Source organism: Mauremys reevesii, linkage group 2 (genome assembly GCF_016161935.1).
Source record: "Mauremys reevesii isolate NIE-2019 linkage group 2, ASM1616193v1, whole genome shotgun sequence".
Taxonomy (NCBI): Eukaryota; Metazoa; Chordata; order Testudines; family Geoemydidae; genus Mauremys; species Mauremys reevesii.
In genome coordinates, this window is record NC_052624.1 from 55,688,970 (window position 1) to 55,705,347 (window position 16,378).

General features: G+C 41.8%; 1 long non-coding RNA gene across 2 annotated transcripts in view; it reads left to right on the forward strand.

Moving 5' to 3' along the window:
• LOC120396360 overlaps positions 1 to 16,378 on the forward strand; it is a 69,407-nt gene that overhangs the window by 15,826 nt on the left and 37,203 nt on the right. Inside the window, exon 5 of one of the 2 annotated variants that reach the window (XR_005593079.1) lies at positions 5,782 to 5,869. The exons of the other annotated variant lie outside the window; for it this stretch is intronic. This is a non-coding gene — a long non-coding RNA (uncharacterized LOC120396360). Of the gene's footprint in view, positions 1 to 5,781; positions 5,870 to 16,378 lie in introns of those variants that run through there. 2 annotated transcript variants of the gene reach the window in all.

Here is a 16,378-nt window from a genome sequence, read left to right on the forward strand (position 1 = left end):
TCACAGTAGATGATTTTCCAACATCCTCTGTAACGAAGACTTGCTGCAAAGAAATTATTTAGCTTAATCCCTGGAATGTCCTTATTCTCTTTAATTGCTCTCTTTTACTACTCTGATTTCAGCAGACATGGCATTTATCTCACTCATTTTTATCACTTTGGCTTTTTGCTCTTTTAAATTCTTTTAAAAATCTCCTTATGTGCCTCTTACACTTTAACTGCCATGGTGCTTGCTCCTTCTATTGGCTTAATTTGGGTTATTTTCCATTTTCTGTTAGATACCAGGTTGGTTTAAATGACCTCTTGAGATTTGAGCTTTAACCAAACCAGGTATTTGGTGCCTTCCTACTGCCTTTATTGTGAGAAGATACACAGGCCTTGTCTGATGCTGTTACAGGGCATGTTCGTAGTGTTCCTGCTGAGTGTAAGGATTTTAATTTCCCCATTTTTAACTCCTAGTGTCTTTTTGCTTCTTCATGTATGTTTTTGGAAATCCCCATTTCTAAATGTTTACTATCCCAATGTTTTTGGTATGAGTCCACCCAAAATACATTGTTTTGTCTTATCTTATGGTCACCACTGTGTAGTGTAAGTCATCAAGTAGGAACGGAACATTGAGCAATGTAAAACTCTGGCTTCCTACAAAAGGTGTTAGATCCTGCCCACCAAGAAGGCCCACTGAAACTAAATGAGCCATTGTAAAACATCAGAGAACAAAGACTTTGTTAATTGCTCTCCCCACATCCTGAAGAGGAGACATTTATGGGGACTTGTCCTATCATCTTCAACTCTGGGGAAAGGGAATAAAAATCCCTGCCAAGAAGCTGGAGCTCTGTGCTGCTTGGACTTTGGGAGGGCAAGATTTCTAAACATAAGTAAGGGAACCCCAACTGCTTAGCCTGGGTTAGCCCTAGAGGATATATAGAGCTTGCATAGTACAGGAGCCTCTATTGCCTTTTGGAACCTAAGACTATAACACATTTGTGTGTGTATGTTTACCTGCTTTAACCTTGTAACTAATTTCTTATTTTTAGTAAATAAATCTTAAGTTAATTTATTAAAGGATTGGCAACAAGTGTTGTCTTTGCTATAGGACCAAAGGTGCAACTGATCTGGAGTAAGTACTGATTCTTTCGGACTGAGAGTAACCTGAGTCCTGTTGTGATGTTTGGTGTAAGGGACCATCTATCCCAAAGTCAAACTTGCCTGAGTGTCAAGATAGATCAGAATACCCCAGGGGACTGTCTGTGACTCCATAATAAGGCTGTTATAGTCCTTGAGGAGTTCACACTTGATATTGGGTTGGTAAAATCTAAGTATAGAACTCACAGTCAGTTTGGGGGTTGTGCCTGGTTTGTAACAATCTGCCCTGAGGTTGACACTCATGCTCCTGAGCCACTCCAGACAGCCTGAAACTGCTAAACTGGTACTGGGCTTAAGAGCCAGTCTTCTGATTCTTTCCACCAGTCAGATGGTGTAGCCACGTAGGCAGCTACTCTCATTAGGCCATCTGGAGACTGGGTCTACTGCAGATCCTTATTCCTGACAGGATGTTTACTATCTTCCATAATAAACAACAAAACAAAGGAAAACACTGTAAATATCATCCAGATCAGAGTAGATTCATAACTGTTTTAAAAAAAAATACAACCCCCCCCCCCCCGTTTCTTCGGTCATTTGTTGGGTTTTACCTGAGCCCGAACGACAAGAAAGTGTTATGAAAATGCCACAACCACCCACCAAACCTGGTAAGTGAATGCTGTGGTGGATATAACACTAGCACAGCAAAGTAATTATAAATGAGCTACTCTAGGGGTAGGCAATCTATGGCACATGTGCCAAAGGCAGCACGCAAGCTGATTTTCAGTGGCACTCACGCTGCCCGGATCTTGGCCACCGGTCCGGGGGGCTTTGAATTTTAAATGGAGCTTCTTAAACATTTTAAAACCCATATTTACTTTACATACAACAATAGTTTAGTTCTATATTATAGACGTGTAGAAAGAGACCTTCTAAAAATGTTAAAATGTATTACTGGCACGCGAAACCTTAAATTAGAGTGAATAAATAAAGACTCAGCACATCACTTCTGAAAGGTTGCTGACCCCTGATTTACACAGTTACAGAGGTTTACAATGCAAACACTCAATGTAACCTTATAACATGGGGTACAGATATTAAAGTGAGATTACTACATGCTGCATCCTACAAACATTTCATAAAATCTGAACACATTTTCATAAACTTAACACCTATTTTAACAGGACTAATGCACAGGTGAGCCAGTCTGGTTTCCAGCTACACATTGGTCAGTGCTCAGTTGAGGCCTAGAGGCCGTGGCATGAGATCGTACCTGGTATGCCAGCGTCACAGGCGGCTGCTCAAAGCATTCACCCATGGCTGCGATAGCACCTGCCCCTGCCTCGCCTCACTCCAGGTAATCTGGCTCTGACCCTCCGTTCCAATTCCTGACTTCTGACCCTTGGCTTTGGCCTCTGGCCTTTGACTCCTGTTCTGATCCTCGCTCCCCTTCCTGATTACCGACGCCTGCTCCCCTCACTAGGCACGACTGCTGCTGTCCCAGTTTCTGACACAAACTCTTTTCATACAAAGAGTTCAGTGTGTCCCACTTACTTCTCTGTTTTGAAATCCTAATTCTACAATAATGATGCTGTTATAATTTCCATAGCAACTAATTGATATAAAAATGACTCCATACAGGGACTAAGCATCAGGAGCAGACGAACTTTTAGGAAACAATTATATTTTCATGCAGGTAGTCAGTAGTACTAAAGAACATGGGACAAAAAGTAGACTATATTACATTAGCAGAATGGTTTCTAAATAGATTGACATTTCAAAGAAAGCACTGAAAAATAGTGTCCCCTTAAACTTAGAGTGCTGGGACTTGCACGCACAGTCAGTATTGTTAGCTGTGCATCTCTCCCCTGCCAATTTGGTTGTGGCAGAAAATGTACCCACTGAAGTGTTTCATGTTACTTTTTATAACTGCTTCCTTGTTCATCATTTCAGAGAACAGGATGTGTAAGAAAAGACTGACAAACCTCTAGCTGGTATAAACCAAACTGCTCATACCACAGCACCTAGACCTTTTTTCAGCTATGAATAAAATACAGATCTGGCTAAAAGGGTCTAGACAGGATTTCCTTTATGGAGCACTAGCTGTTTTGTGGTTGGAAAGCAGTAACATAATAGAAACAACCCCTCCCCCTCATAATAGATTGTCCATTTTCATTGGCAATTTTATAGTTCTGTTAAATTTTTATTTGTATTACAAAATAGAACATGTTTTAAATGTGACAAGGATCCCCGGAGTTTGAGGTTTCTGTGTACAAGGGAGGGCAGATTTTGGGTGGCTGAAAAAAGGGGCATGTACCCCAAGCATAGTCCGAGTTCAGCTTCATGGAGACCCGTTGCACATGAGATGAGGATGGGAAACAGGTGGGCTGGAGACCAAACACGAGGATCTACTGTTATATGGATTCTCCCATCCTCGCCCCACTGCAGAGAGCATGCAAGGAGCTACAGGGACTACGCTGTCCATTAGATTGGAGAATGTTCTGTGCGGCTCCTGCATCGAGGTTGAGGGAGTAGTCTTAGGGAGGGTATCTGAGTGCTTGAATTCACACAATGGTAATATAAATCTATTGCTGGCAGATAGATTTGGGATTTATGGTGCACCGTGGTGGGGTTTCGTGTCCCTGTCTTATAGCTTCCTCTGCTCTGCTCCTCTAACCGCACCCCACACCGATACTAAATTTTGTAGACTGAAACATAGGGAAGAGTCTGGCTAATTAGCACAAAAGTATTGATAAATGTTAGCTCTCCATCAGCAATACCTCCCATTTCCCAAAGCATGGAACTCTGGGAAATTTTTTGCAGGTACTACTTGTGGGTCAAAGATGAATAAGATCCCGACCCAAATCCCATGGTAATCCAAGATAGTGTTTCCACTGACTTTAGAGGTAATTGGGTCAGGCCCTAAAAATCACACAGATTGATGTAGAACTTGGTTTAATGGGAATATTGGAATGGTTTAACTGTAGATCTTGTGCTGCTTTAAGCTACAGCCACATGTGTCAAATAAAACCCAAACTGACAATAAACACATCCTGCTAGGGTTCTCATCAGCTTAGCGAAAGTTTGCTGTTGTGTGTCTGAGGTAATGTGTTTTGGTTTGGTTTGGTTTTGTTTTAAAATGATTGCTGTTTGAAGAGCCCTTGTTTTACACAGGCAATCTGCCCTTGCTCACTTTGAGACTGATGCAGTCAGAAACTTTTAATAACCAGGAAGTTTGGCTCTTAAAGTGAAATGTGACCCAAGCAGCTGAGCTGCAAATAAGAAGTTGATTGAAAAGGCATCTTCATGAAATGAATAATTGGAAATATCTGGCCTCATTTTAGACATTTATGGTAGCATACTGGATCTTTATAGTAAACAAGAAGAGATGACAAGAAACACTTTCAGATGTGGTCACAGAGCTCTGAATGCAGTTAGAGGAAAGCAGAGTTCATTCTTCCATGTGGAAAACAATTTTTTCCATAAATTTCTGTATGTACAAAAGTAAAATGCATTACGTGTCTAATGTAAGACACATGGCAATATTCAAGATCTGTATTTAAAATGCTGTAAAGCTGGATAAAGTAAATTAGTATTTATATTAGGATAGCATTGAAGGACCCAATCAGGATTGGAGGCTTAGTGTACTAGGCATTGTACAAACACATCAGAGTCCCCACCCAGAAGCACTGACAAAAAACAAAGGATGAGGAAAATGGTTACAACATACAAGCAAAAGGTCAGAGTGCCATCAGGTGTGTGTCTCATTAGTTTGAGGGTGGGATAAAGACACTTGGGGTTAAATTAGGGCAGAGGAAAGGATTGTTGGGTGTCTGCAAAAAAGAGAGGAAGACTGACAAGGCGAGGAGATAGGAAAGGGTAAAAGAGAGTAGAGATATGGAGGGATGAAGATGGAAAAACACAGTGGCCTGTGAGAGTGAGGCTGGGTTGCTAAGGGCTGCAGTGGCAGGAGTGGGGTGAGATGTAGGTGACGAAAAGCAGCACTGCAAATGAGAAAAATATCTTGAGACTAAATTACAGAGTTGGGTGAGTGACGCTGCCTTGAGGCTGCTGCTACTCTTCTCCATGTGAAGGAGGGCAGGGGAGTCTGTTAGGCCCAGTGCCTTGCGGGTTCATCTGGGGATGGAGGGGTTTGCTAGCCAATTGTTATGACATGCACAATATAAAATGGAATAGCTAAGTTGGTTGTTAAAAGTGAAACGTGAATGTAGAGGTGAGTATTTTATAGATGGTAGCATAACAGCCCTGGGGCGGAGGGCATGCATCCCCAAGGAGTTACTTTGCATGGGTGTAAGTGATGACAACACAAGATACAAGGCAGGTGGAATCAGGTCTATTCTGCCTGCCTTCCACAGGAAGAATACCTTCAGGTAGCCCCAGGCAAGAGTGCTCGTCCTCCCCCACTCATAGTTCTGTGCTATAGAGACTTAACAGAGCCCTTAGGGACTGGTGGTTGAGAGCTCAGCAAAGATATTTGGCCAATACACAGCAGCAGTTTAAAAAGCAAATGAGATGCTTGAGTTCATTTAAAAAAAACAACTATAATATAATGGAGAAAGTGTTGCTCTAATGTAATCATGCAATGTGAATTCAAACTACAGTGCTTCATGTGTTGACGTGCAGCGACTTTCTGCTATTGTGGTAATTACAGCAAGTTGTTATTTTTAATATATTTTTCCAGATTTGGGTAATGCTGAATACAAAACTTCAGAGTGTTTTTAAGCTGATGGATTGGAGAGGCAGTGGTGCAGAACATACTGTAAGAGCAAAAAATAAAATTAAAGTGAAAACGTTTTACATATTTTCAGTGACTTTTTAAAAAATGTGTATCATTTGTGTCACTTGAAATACCTACCAATTATTTTAGTTTAAAAATATGCTAGTTTCAGGTAGCTCAGAGGCAGGGACTTTAATCTTTTTTTTTTTATACAGCACCTAGTACGATGGAATCCCAATCCTTATTGTGGTCGTGGGGTATTATTGCAGTATAAATAGTAACTAGTAACAATAGAGTGATGTTTAGACCATCACATTCCTTTTTTCCTGAAAATCTTCCAGGACTGCTTGAGTTAGAATGTGTTAAAATGCAGCAACCACCTAATGTTCTAGTGGACCCACTTTCAAGAAATGAGACCTTCAATGAGGCGATGAATATTCATACTTTATTAGAGAGGATCAGCATTATTTGTTGATTTTTATTAGCTGGATAAGGAAGAGCCTGCATCAGCTCACAGATGACTCTTACAAAGCCCTGGCTGGGATGATTTAATTGGTGTTGGTCCTGCTTTGAGCAGGAGGTTGGACTAGATGACCTCCTGAGGTCTCTTCCAATCCTAATCTTCTATGATTCTTCAAAATTAGGTGGGGTGTGAACCTTTTAATAGGAAACCAGATTTCTGTGTTGTCTGTAAAAATGACATCATTGCATATCTGACTATTTTAATCTGGATTTTGCTGTTAATTCCTCTTGGGTTCAGGGGCGGCTCTACAAAGTAGGCTGCCCCAAGCAGCGCGGAGCGCTGCGCCGCCCTTCCCCAGTCCCGCGGCGGGTCCCCTCTTCCCGTGGCTCCGGCATCCTGGGGAGGGCGGCATTTGGCTCCGGTGGAGCTCCCGCCGGCATGCCTGCGGCAGGTCCACCGGAGCGCGGGACGAGCGGACCTGCCGCAGTCATGCCTGCGGGAGCTCAACCGGAGCCCCGGGAAGTCCGGACCCGCCCCCCGCATGACAGCGGCAGGTCCGCGCGTCCCGGGCTCCGGTGGACCTGCCGCAGGCATGCCGGCGGGAGCTCCACCGGAGCCAAATGACGCCCTCCCCAGGATGCCGCCCCAAGCGGGCGCTTGGCCCGCTGGTGCCTAGAGCCGCCCCTGCTTGGGTTACATCCATCTTCGCTGTGTTGACTCATAATAACAGCACTATACAAAACTTTCCAGGAGCAGCTGAAGACTTTCTAAAATCACTTTAAGACAAAATGATCTTTCAAAGAGGAAAGCACTTAAGGAAAGCTCAGGAATCAGCAGATTATGAGGGGAAGTACAGGACAGGGCTAAAGGAGGTGATTGGGGAAAGGATGTACACATAGTTGCTCCTCCTCCAACCCCCCAGAGATCGACAGAAAAGGTGGTGGATATTTAAGGTCTGATTCTCAGAGTGCTGAGATCGAGCAGGTCCCACTGATTCTGGAATTCAGGGTGCCCAGTTGCATGTTATGGAATCATGACATATTCAAAGGCTATTGTTTTAATTGGATAAATGTTATATATATCTTTATGGTCTTGTCAGGAACACAAGCACTGATTAATGCTCCAGATAAAGAATGCTTCCTGCAGGAACTAAAAACAAGGAGGGAAGGGGGAAATTAATACAAATTCCCAATACTGAAACAATGCTGGTAACAAGTCTTCTGAAGTTTTACCCACCGGTGGGAAAAATCACATAGATTGGTCTGGCTTGGTTCAAAGGCCTTAGTGGACAAAGAACTTGAAATCCTAAACTGATGGTGTCAAATTTGCAAATGAACTGAAGCTCAGCAGTTTCTCTTAGAAGTCTGGTCCTAAAGTTTTTTTGCTGGATGATGGCCACCTTAAGATCTGCTATTGTGTGGCCAGGGAGGTTGAAGTGTTCATTTGCAAATTTGACACCATCAGTTTAGGATTAAACAAAGACTGTGAATGGTTTGCCAACTACAGAACCAGTTTCTTCTCCCTTGGTTTTCACACCTCAACTGCTAGAACAGGGCCTCATCCTCCCTGATTGATCTAACCTCGTTATCTCTAGCTTGCTTCTTGCTTGCTTATATTTACCTGCCCCTGGAAATTTCCACTCTTGCATCCGACGAAGTGGGCATTCACCCACGAAAGCTCATGCTGCAAAACGTCTGTTAGTCTATAAGGTGCCACAGGATTCTTTGCTGCTTTAATATACAAAGAAAATGTAAATGAGGAGGGCAGGAAGAAATCACAAGGGGAGAGCAATTGGCTGTAAGAATATAATTGTTCAGTCTGTGCATCCTAGAGCTGTCTGAAAGTTTCCCACTGGAACAGTTTTTCCATCAGAAAATGCTGATTTGATGGAACTGTAATGTCCTACAGGAGTGTGTTAATTGCGACAAAACTTTTGAAGGAAACCAAACAAACACACAGGGAGATCTTGAGGGTGCCTGGCTCTCCAGGCTGTCCAGCTTTCCACTTGCCCAACTTCCCAGGCTCTTTGTCTGGCAGGTGAGTGGGTGGGTTGTTTGACTCCCCAACATATGCTGCCTTGGTTCTGATTAGGAACACAAATATTTCAGAAATGCAGAATGGAAATAGCATTTCCCACATAGCTCTAATGTAATTCTTATATACTTTGCTTAGATCTGCTCCAATCAAGGCAAGTGTAATTCATGTAAAAGAGAGAAAAATGGAAAAAAAAATTATTTAAAATTTTTTCCAGTTTTGTTTGAGAAGTTTCACTTAAGTGGAGATGGGAAAACACCCTCTCTCTCTCTCTCTCTTTTTTTTTTAATCCCACCCATTATCCTCACTCCAGTCAATGATTATTACCACTGGATAAAGGGAGGGGTAAAATGTAAAAATGAGAAAAAGTAGGTGGCATGCTTTCCTTTTTTTAAATTTCATTCCCCCAAACCAAAATGAATAATTACTAACTCGCTCGCTCCCTCCAAAAATACTCCCCCCAAAAGAAAAAAATAAGTGAAAGTAGAAATATTCTTATGAAAATTTCCATTTAGTTAAAGGCCATTTTTCATTAAAAAAAATTGTTTTACGATGGAAAAAATGTTAACCAACTCTAACTATGCTCTTTTTGATCCAAGTGCATTGATTCAGTTGAGAATTTTTCCACTGATTTCACTGGGCTTTTGAATCCAATCCCATATGAGCAAATGTTGTCTTGTTGTTTCCACATTATGTTAAAAGGAGATCCAAGGCTTTATGAAACTTTTTCTTAGATGTATTATGCTACATCTAGTTTCATTTCTGCATGTCTTTGATTTGTGTGTATGTGGCATCAAAAGGTATGAAGTAGAGAGAAGTATGGGTTTACTTCCCTTTTAGAGTGGTTTCATGATAACGTCTCTGTTGACTGGTGTTTTAATATATAACAGCCCATTGGGCTGTTTAGTTTTCAAGATGGAAGAAAAGACTTATATTATCCTATTTTCATGGCAACCTTCATGGAACATTTTCCAGACTCGTGATGAATAAAAAAGGTTTGCAGCCATGGGATCCCATTAGAAAAATTGATTTAGTAATATTTTTAAAGAAACCTGGCTATTTTAAATAGTTTTTCTAAGGTCCTGCTGAGGCCCCCGACCAACACCCTAGCTGCCAAAAATAAACTCTCTCTTCTTGTCTCTGCTCTGGAGCTACTTCTGTAGATGGCTTGGTGAAAACGGGAGGAGCAGCCATGGGGCGGGGGGTCATTTAGCGTGACCAGATGTCCCGATTTTATAGGGACAGTCCTGATTTTTGGGTCTTTTTCTTATATAGGCTCCTATTACCCCCTACCCCGGTCCCGATTTTTCACACTTGCTGTCTGGTCACCCTAGGGTCGTCAGTCACGAATGACACTTCCTGTGCCTGTGGATATGCTTGAGCAGAAAGGATGCTCTAATGGTCAGTTCTAATGACAGGGAAGGATGTATCTGGAATCTGTTGCTATGTCTTTAAACCAAGGCATTAATGGTCCTATTAATTGTGCAGGCTGAATTGATTTTTTTAATACAAAACTTATTTACTTCCTTTTGGCAGAAAACTCAGAAATACTCAAATTATTGGATAGCTATTTAACTACCAGCTGGCCACTCCAGTGGTATCTGAGCATGAACTGAATTTAACATCTTAAGACTTTTTATCATCTGTTAATCACTGGGCCATGTAGTGTGTCTGATGCAAAGCCGTAATAGAAGATATTGTACCTTAATGACACTCCCTTCTTGTGGCCAGAGCAGAAACCTGGCCATGGACTTGCCTCTTCTTTCTTGCCCATATTGGGATGGTCCAATAGTGGGAAGCAATCCTTGCACTCAGGTCTTAAATAGTAGCCAGCCTATTGTGGGACCTAAATTTGAAGCCATTTTTTTATACCCTCCCTATCTTATGCATTCACACAAAGGATGGCCACAGTATGGCTCATAATCACTCAATCAAATAAACCAGGGGTACGTTGTAAGGGACACACTGTAGCTGGAAATATTCATAGATGACAGAATTTCTTGGTAACTTTTGTTGTGCTTAGTTAAGTGCAGTTGTCTACCCCGCTCCTTCAGGAGGTGCAGAATGTACTTGCTACCTTTATGGGTAATTTTACAGTGAATGGAAATAAGGACAAAAATGTTTAGACCTGATTGAGGAGGACATTGCACATGGGCAGACTGCAGCCCCAAGCCCCACCGAAGATGCAGAGGTTTCATGCTGGCCTAGCAGCCTGTACACATGCTGTCAATTGCAGGATTGGGTCCTTGGCCTGTTCCACTTTATCAGAGAACATCCTGTAGGTATTTTAGTTGTCTTCTGGTGTAATATCCAGTTAAGGTACTGGAATAGTCTAATATTCAACACATAGGGGACAGGAGTTACAGAGTTTTATTTATTTATTGTGAGGGAGGGGAAGTAAAAAGAACGGTGAAATAATACAGTAGCAATTTCAGCAGGGAGTTGTTAAAAAGGATATTATATGTTTAGAATTAAAGGGCTCTGTTGATCTACATGTGGAGGGGACTCTCCTCACCTGGATATGTCCTTCCTGTGCAGAAGAGGGATCAGTGCTCATGGTAAAACCCCTCCTTATTTTGATCTGGTAGTCTCTGTGGGATCCATGAGGATGAGAGGAGTATGGCTTATACATGTCATCACCCAGGTCCCACAGTGAATTGTGGGAAAATTAATGCAGCCCCTTTAAAGAAAATTACAAGGATGGTCCTCTTTATGGAAGTCCCTCATAGCTTGACTCCAGAAATAAGGACCAGAATAAAAACACCATAATCTTCCCAGGAAGTGGTGTTGATTTGCTTGTCTTTCATCCTCCTCCTCCTCTTTATAGTTTCCTTTAACCTCTTCATCTAATGAAAATACCTCTGTGCTAAGGTCAGCTGGTACCCACAATCTACTTTGGTCACTGCTTTGAGCCTTTGCTGCGATTGTAGTAGTCATCCAGCTTTCAAAATCAAGATGACCCAGAATACACTGATCACCTCAATGCAAACATTGATTGTCAACTTAAAAACATACATGGGCTTTAATAATGTGTAATAGCCATGGTCATCTCTCTCAGTAATAAAATGCTTACTGTTCCTATTCTTTCCTTGCTGTGATGCACTCCCAGGTAGCATTGCCTTCCAGCAGCACATTTTTAATGGAGAAAGATATGGCTGGGAAAAAATTTGGAGTGGCAAGGGATATGTTATTTCAGTGAGAAGAGATGAATATCACCACTCAAGCAAAGCCAGTTCACTCCAACATGTGATGACCAGCTGCTGGAGCACATGGATTTAACATAAAGGGAAAGTTTAAAAAAAAAAAAAGTTCAGCATGTTTACTACTCACGAAAGGAGGTACATTGATAGCATTGGAAATTCTTAGGTCAATTACCTCCCAGTGTAGACCAGGGCTAAGGGAAAGAGGCAGGGCCGGCTCCAGGCACCAGTGAAGGAAGTGGGTGCTTGGGGCGGCCAATGGAAAGGGGCAGCATGTCCAGGTCTTCGGTGGCAATTCGGCGGCGGGTCCCTCAGTCCCTCTTTGAAGAATGCAGTGGCGCGATTGAGCTGCCGCCCAAGTACTGCCGATCGGCATTCTATCTGCTTTTTTTTTTTTGCTGGAGCCAGCCCTGGAAAGAGGGCAGATAATTCGCTAGGCCTGTTTCAGTGTTGGCCTTTCAGCTGACGTGGACAATCCAGTTAACTGTCACAGTAGTTTGCCTGTATGGATACTTGTCTGCTAGAAGTTAGATTGAGTCCACCAACTCATTTCACATAGGCCAACAAATTAGCAACACCATTTATTCACTATTGACCTGAGGCAAATTTAAACCAGCAGCCTAGAGATGAAAGGATGTATATAGTACATGACTGGTCTCTTGAGATAAGGAGAGGAAAGTTTAAAGATGAGAAATTGTAGACATTGATTATTTTTCTACTCTTCATCAAACAAAAGGGGTTGTTTTGAATGAAGAGATTCAGAGGGATTAGGCTTCTAAAATAATTATTTGAGGAAGTAAAGTACTTGGCTTCAACAGGTTATCTGTAGAATATCTAATTTATGCATTAAAATAATAGTTTGTATTTGCACATATTTTGTGTTTATGGTGACATTCACTCTGAATGTGCCAACCTGGCCTTCCTGTGCACCGCTGATGCAAGTGTGAGAGATGCAGGTGTAGAGCTTACACAGTAAGCAAGTTTGAAGGGTGGTTCTTGATCAGTTTGGCTCCATCCCTGCATACTTTCATCAATACACCTACAATTTGTGAACATTGTTTTAATTGACTGGCCATATTTGCATACAGTAAGCTATATTGTATGTTGAGGAACTGGTCTGGCCAGCAGAGGACACTAGTGTTAAGTTTTTAGAGAGATTACATAAGAAAATATAAAGCTGGGAAAACATTTCAGGGAAAAAAAGGTCAAACAAAAATATGTCAAGAACCATTACTGTACATCTATTTATATTAATTAGTGAGAGAGATAAATGAACCCTCGTCATGTGATCTATAAAACTCCTTTTTAACAGCCATATTAAACAATATAGTTCCTTATTTATGACAGTGTAATTACCAGTCTCTTTCAAGACACACAAATCTAAAAAAAAAAAAGATACTCTCCTAAAAAAGGGCAAACAGCTTAAGTCAATAGCTAATAAAACTTTAGCTCCTTAAATAAATTCTGTTTTATTGGTCTGTTCTGGAGAGAAGTTGTTTTGTTTAACTAGATAAACATGTCAGTTTTTCCAGGACAATCAAGTGATTAGAAAAAAATCTGTAAAAGGAGAATAAAGGCCAGTGTTCCTCCAATCTAAGAACAATTGCTTTTTTCATACTGATGTGGTAATCTTTTATGTAGATATTTGTCCTGGATTCTGGAAGTCAGGTGACGGTATGGCTAATGCACACTTTTGGCAGACAATTTGCTCCTGAACCAGCAGGGCTAAGAGTGCTGCAGTGGTACTGTACTTAGACCAAACTTTTTAAACATGAGTGACCAATATTAGGCACCTATATCCATATTTAGGAACCCAAATAAAGTGGCTGATATCCAGTCAATGGTAGCTGCCAGTGCTGCACACCTTTGAAAATCAGGCTACGTTTATTCAGATGCCTAAATGTCCAGATGACTGGAAAAAGGCTAATGTAGTGCCCAGCTTTAAAAAAGGGAGGAAGGAGGATCTGGGGAACTACAGGCCAGTCAGTCTCACCTCAGTCCCTGGAAAAATCATAGAGCAGGTCCTCAAGGAATCAATTCTGAAGCACTTAGAGGAGAGGAAAGTGATCAGGAACAATCAGCATGGATTCACTAAGGGCAAGTCATGCCTGACTAACCTAATTGCCTTCTATGAGGAGATAACTGGGTCTGTGGATGAGGGGAAAGCAGTGGATGTGTTATTCCTTGACTTTAGCAAAGTTTTTGATATGGTCTCCCAAAGTATTCTTGCTGGCAAGTTAAAGAAGTATGGGCTGGATCAATGGACTATAAGGTGGATAGAAAGCTGGCTAGATTGTTGGGCTCAACAGGTTGTGATCAATGGGTCCATGTCTAGTTGGCAGCCGGTATCAAGCAGAGTGCCCCAAGGGTCAGTACTGGGGCCAGTTTTGTTCAATATCTTCATTAATGATCTGGAGGATGGCGTGGACTGCACCCTCAGCAAGTTTGCAGATGAAACTAAACTGGGAGGAGTGGTAGATGCGCTGGAGGGTAGGGATAGGATACAGAGGACCTAGACAAATTAGAGGATTGGGCCAAAAGAAACCTGATGAGGTTCAACAAGGACAAGTGCAGAGTCCTGCACTTAGGATGGAAGAATCCCATGCACTGCTACAGACTAGGGATCAAATGGCTAGGCAGCAATTCTGCAGAAAAGGACCTAGGGGTTACAGTGGACAAGAAGCTGGATATGAGTCAACAGTGTGCCCTTGTTGCCAAGAAGGCTAACGGCTTTTTGGGCTGTATAAGTAGAGTCATTGCCAGCAGACTGAGGGATGTGATCATTCCCCTCTATTCGACATTAGTGAGGCCTCATCTGGAGCACTGTGTCCAGTTTTGGGCCCCACACTACAAGAAGGATGTGGAAAAATTGGAAAGAGTCCAGCAGAGGGCAACAAAAATGATTAGGGTGCTGGAACACACAACTTATGAGAAGAGGCTGAGGGAACTAGGATTGTTTAGTCTGCAGAAGAGAAGAATGAGGGGGGATTTGATAGCTGCTTTCAACTACCTGAAAAGGGGTTCCAAAGAGGATGGATCTAGACTGTTCTCAGTGGTAGCAGATGACAGAACAAGGAGTAGAAGGGCCATGGCCTCCTGGACCCCCGCCCCATTCCGTCACCAGAGTCCCCATCTCAAAAACGTTCTATTGGAATTGGAAAAGCTTCAGAAAGGGGCTACAAAAATGATTAGGGGCATGGAACAGCTTCCATAAGAACAGAGATTAATAAGCCTAGGATTTTTCATCTTGGAAAAGAGATGACTAAGGAGGGATATGGTAGAGGTCTATAAAATCAGGTGGAGAAAATAAATAAGGAAGTGTTATTTACTCCTCCTCATAACACAAGAACTAGGGGTCACCAAATGGAATTAATAGGCATCAGGTTTAAACGAACAAAGGGAAGTATTTCTTCACACAACACACAGTCAACCTGTGGAACTCTTTGCCAGAGGATGCTGTGAAGGCCAAAACTATAACATGGTTCAAAAAAGAACTACATAAATTAATGGAGGATAGGTCCATTAATGGCTATTAGCCAGGCTAGACAGGGATGGTGTCCCTAGCCTCTGTTTGCCAGAAGCTGGGAATGGGTGACAGGGGTTGGATCACTTGATAATTACCTGTTCTGTTCATTCCCCCTGAAGCACCTGGCATTGGCCATTGTTGGAAGATAGGATACTGGGATAGATGTACCTCTGGTCTAACCCACTGTTGCCAGTCTTATGTTGTATTAAACATAAAAACTGGAAAGTAAAATATTATAATGGTAGCATGGACTGACACAAATAAAAGAAAGAACATCAAAGAAATTGAGAGTTAAGTATTTGAGCCACCCATGATCATGAGTCACCCATCTTGTCCTCACATGTCATGGATTGGTAGCCAATCATCTGTTGTTATACCTTGGAACAATAGTATATGTTAACAGCAGTGGTAATTAGAAATGAAACTCTCAATTTCCCAGCATATTTAAATTGGACTATAGAACATGTTACATTGTGTCAGACACAATAAGGAGACATTAATAAGCATGTTTTGGAGTATGATGTAACTGTTCCTTCATGAGTTTTTATGATGTCTCGCCAATTAATAGGCATCAGGGTGACGCCAGTATGGCTATACTGCAGAATCCATCTGAAGAGGAGTTAAATTACTGGCTTGGTGCTGCTGAACTAGGCAGGAGACCTGAATTTAGTAATAGATCTCTTCCTTTCAGAGCCAGTGGATCAGGGTATATTAGATCATATGTTTGGGCTTCCACTGGAGGGAGAGCGGTGATTTCTCCCTATACAAGCTACTCCTGGTGCTGAAATTTTCCTCATAAGGAACCTAGGATCACCATATTAACCTACAGATGGTGTTCTGAAGGTGTCACAAATGGTGTCCTGAGAGTGGAAGGTGCTTAATATGAGCCAAAAATGATGTCCCACTATGAATGGGCTGATGATCAACTCATTTTGACCTTTTGGTTAGGAAGGGATATAGGCAGAAGGGGAAACAAAACTCAGGTCTGAAGATTGGTTTTTGTCTTGTTTTAAAAAAATCTATTACGGAGTCCATACCATACTTCAGAAATAAAACAGGTTTTTTCTTGTTTGCTGTGATTCTCCTGTCTTCTTCCCCCTCCAAAAAACCCCAAACCAAACAACCACCCACAATTAACTGTTATGATTAATTTGTCTTGCACTATCTATGACAACTTTTGTTTTTAACTGTAAGTTTAGAAGCCAGGTGTCTCCTTCAAGTCTTCACACTGTGAATTAATCACCTATTCCCAAGACATCGAGCATTCAGAGGAGACATACAGCTGTCGTATTATGGACTGTAGGAAAAATAGTGCATCAGGGGCTAGATTTTCCAAAA